The sequence below is a fragment of the Corylus avellana genome, chromosome ca6, assembly GCF_901000735.1.
Source record: "Corylus avellana chromosome ca6, CavTom2PMs-1.0".
Lineage (NCBI taxonomy): Eukaryota > Viridiplantae > Streptophyta > Magnoliopsida > Fagales > Betulaceae > Corylus > Corylus avellana.
Window position 1 is genome coordinate 24,648,315 of NC_081546.1, and position 4,027 is coordinate 24,652,341.

At 34.3% G+C, this 4,027-nt stretch overlaps 1 long non-coding RNA gene across 1 annotated transcript; it reads right to left on the reverse strand.

The window, feature by feature from the left end:
• Positions 1-1,412: 1,412 nt before the first annotated feature.
• Positions 1,413-3,102, reverse strand: LOC132185793 (uncharacterized). The gene is made up of 3 exons (XR_009440639.1): positions 2,699-3,102; positions 1,792-1,870; positions 1,413-1,686 (listed from the first exon to the last, which is right to left on the reverse strand). It is a non-coding gene; the product is annotated as an uncharacterized LOC132185793 (long non-coding RNA).
• Between the last annotated feature and the right edge of the window lie 925 nt (positions 3,103-4,027).

Consider the following 4,027-nt stretch of genomic DNA (forward strand, 5'->3'; position numbering starts at 1 on the left):
ATTATTTCTCCCACATGGGCCACATCCCACCACGACCAGCAATGGAGAATCAATTTCATGCAATCACTCTCATGTGAGAGGTTTTCTCACGCTCACTTGCTTGGGCGATTATCGGGTGAGTTATGATCATATCATCTTAGTGTCCCACATGAGTTAAGTTTAATATTGACCATATGTATATAAACTCTTAAGTACTCTTTTCTTGCAAGCCGGTTTTCAAGGGTAAGTTATACCCAAGATTTGTAACATTTGATATTAGAACTATCCACTGCATCGAGTATGATCGAATGAGTTGCAGTTTTATGGTTTAGCCACGGAGGAAACAACCGGTTTCTTTTTACCATGCATGTATATAAATTATTAAGCACTCTTCTCTTGGAAGCTGCTTTTCAATGATGAATTATACTCGAAGTTTATAACACGTTGGCATGCTTCATTCACACAAAACTTACCAGGAATCCAATGTGGTCAATTTGGATTCTTCGATATTTGACTTAAATTAGAGACTTGTCAATTAGCCAACAGACCAAGTCTTTTAATAGATAGGCTAAGCTTTTTAGTGAATCGGGGCCAAACAATTAAAGTTTGGCCCAAGCACAATATACCTTCACCTTTTAACGTGAGATTTCAAAGGACCGAAAGGGGGCTATGACTTGTACTGGTCCCCCTCTGTTTCCGTCTCTGCTTGAGTAGGTGAGACTTGAGTAGCATCTCACACATGATATGTTACCCATTGCATACACAAGAAGCAACCTCATTGCACTGGATCCAATTTTGATCCAGTTTTGATCTTTCAAAATCATTTTTTTCTTTAAAATTTTCTTATTTAAAGAAGATAATTGTATGTTTATGTCATTTTTATTAGTTATTTGAGGAAAAATTAAACAGAGATCTAGGGTTGAAAATGATTCTTAATTCGGATAAATGATCAGATTAGAAACCAGAATCTTAAAGTCAAAACCACAAAAAAAAAAAAAAAAAAAAAATACAAGAAGCCCTCCATCATAATTTTCCCCTAAATTTCATAGACATTTTAATCCTCTTTTTCCATCAATCAGACCATTAACCAACTCCGAAGAACAATCCTTATTTGCAGATTTCCATAAGCAATCTTCTCGCATCCTCAAGTGCTAAACAAAATATAAAGAGTAATTTTATTATTTACACCTATTTTTCACCAACTAATGTAGCTTATTTTTTAAGTGACTTACGTTGGGAGCCACTTAAAACACGTCACATCAACCAATATGAAATGAGTAAGAAAAGTATTAGCATCACTCAAATATAAACCACAACATAAGGGATGATCGGGCCGGGGAGGGAATAGGGGTTGAAAATAAGAGTGAATTACTCATCACTCCAATGAACACCTATCATATATATATTTCCAACAAAATTCATCATTTCAAAGTTCAATGATTAAAGTCCTTGTCTTGAACATTTACAAGAGACAAAAGAAGTGTGGGATAGCTATAGATCAAAAACCAGGTGTAGGCAAGAAATCAGTTACTCCAAAAAGAAAATAGTAATAAGGAAAAACAAAGAACTTAGGGTTCTTATCTACTTTGGCACTTATAAAGAAAGTATAAGTTAGAGGGTGTGTATAGTCGTCACAGAAAAACCCAAGTCCATCCCTGTGATGCTACAAACTGTTTCTGTATGTGTATCTGTATGTGTATTGTTACACTGGAGAGAAAATAAAATTTGTTAACATGAATAAAAAAAAAAATATTAAAAAAAAAAATCAAATTTTAAGTATTAAACAAAATAAAAATAATTTCACAAACTTACATGACTTTCAGTTCCCACCAGTTTCTAGTGGCATGACTGAAGTTCTCTCTTTCTTTCTAGATGCAAGTCGAGATTTCAGCTGCACAACAATCAATATAATGTTTAAGCAACAAATGAGAGACATTATCTGGTAAATCAACAAACAGAAACATTGACTCAAATTGTTTTAAATAGGAATCTTTGTTTACTTAAATTGTTTCCCCACTAATAAATACCATGTTTTACATGAGTTTTCATTATTCAGAGGCTATTGAGAAGAAACCTGAAAACCATGAAGAGAGAGAAAGCCTAAACCTTTCTTAAGCTTAACCTTCCTTGCTTCTCTTCCTTATTAACAAACCACTATGAATCCTTAGTTTTTTTGTGTGTTGGCGTTTGGCTGATAAGTTCATCAGGGCTGGAGTTCTGTAGAAGAAAGCCAAAGTTCTGGAGTTGCTTTGGAACAGAAATCGATGGTGTCACTCATGGGATTACAAGACTTGCTTTGAGTCTACAAAGGTTTTGTGAGTACTTAAACAGATTATAATCCTTTTCTTCTATAGTAGACTTTTTTGGTGGCTAAGTGCCACCAGAGTTGTTTTTCTTTGGAATTGTTTCAAAAGTTTTTCACTTCATTAAAAAAATCCCTGAACAATATCTTTTGTTTACTGCACTTATATTTTGTATTTTTGTTGATTGATTTTGATTGGTTTGTGTCTTTCTAAATTTTAGTTGGTAAGTTTTAGAGATGGATACAATCTACACATCATAGACAATAGAAGACCATCTATATATAAAGTTGGTAATCCAAAGAAAATTCCATCAGGAAACTAGTCATAAATACAAACACAACAGATATCCAGACTACCTTTATGCATAAAGTTCCATCAGAAGGAAAATTAGGACCAAGAAAGCTGGGATTTCATACCTTCTCTATATGCTTTAAATGCTGTAGAACCTGTTCTGTTTCTAGTTCCTGGAAAGGAAGAAGGTTGTGTCAAAATGTAATCATATGGTTTTATACGAGAGAGCAAGAGAGAGAGAGAGAAGAGAGCCCAGGGTCAGTAAAACTTAAAGCCTGAAATTTTTCTAAGGTCTTGAGCTGTTTGGTGGCTACTCTAAAAAAGATATTTGTTGAACTATGAAGTGGGTGTAAGAGAATATTAAGATCTACAGATTGTGCATATGCCCCTAGAATTAAAAGCTCAAACTTTGCTATGCTGTCTAAACTTTGCTTTGCTTGGACCTGTTCATTAGAACTTTGCTTGTGCTGGCAAAGAGCATAGTTTCTATATATCTTTTAAGTCTTATATGACCTTTGGAACATAAGCATCTGGGGACATTGATTTGGTTCATTCAGATTACCAGCATGATTTCTGGCCCTATTTGAAATGGGAATGAGGATTTTGGTGTCATCTTAACTACTGGTAAGGATTTGTTTGGACCTCTGGCCAATGAAATATTTGGATCCACTCGAAAAATTGTTAATGGAAATTGGTCATCATCTCAGATATTAGTGAGCATATGTGGACTTTTCCAAGGATACTAATAAGAATTATGTATAAGCTCCCATATTATAATCTGCTCTGAATTCTGTTATGACAGTATGAACTTCTAAATTTATCCTATGCTTGAACTTGCCTCGTTTACCATTGATATCATGTAAATCCTTCTGCTGTCTTAAAACAAACTAATGCTGAAGCCTAAAATACTTTGCAATATATATATATATATATATATATATATATATATATATATATATTGAATAAACCTTGCAATATATTTAGTTTCAGTTAGAAGTAAGCTCCCTGCAATTCTACTACATACCATGCAAAATGATACTTTCCAAGTATAATGATTAAATAACAAGGAAATCATTAGGAAAGTTTGTTAGCAGGAATGAAAAGTATATGTTATTACCTGAGGAACAGCACAGTCAGCATGGGCTGGGTCCCAAAGAACAGCGCAGGAACAATCCCAATTATCAGTTTGGACTTTGGCAAATGGAGCCCTGTAACATCACAACTCGCTAAAAGTTCCCCCTAAAGTAATCTAGACTATGACATGGATGCAGAGTCAGCAGGTGTGCGTGTGAGTGTGATGAATGTATATACATAGCTATTATGCATACCAAAAAGTACCCTGATTAATTAGAAGATATGCATCAAGAATAAATATTATCCTTTTACCTGCGCCACTTTCCACATATAGTTCCTTTAACACGTTCCCTTGAGTCATCATATAAAACTTCACGACA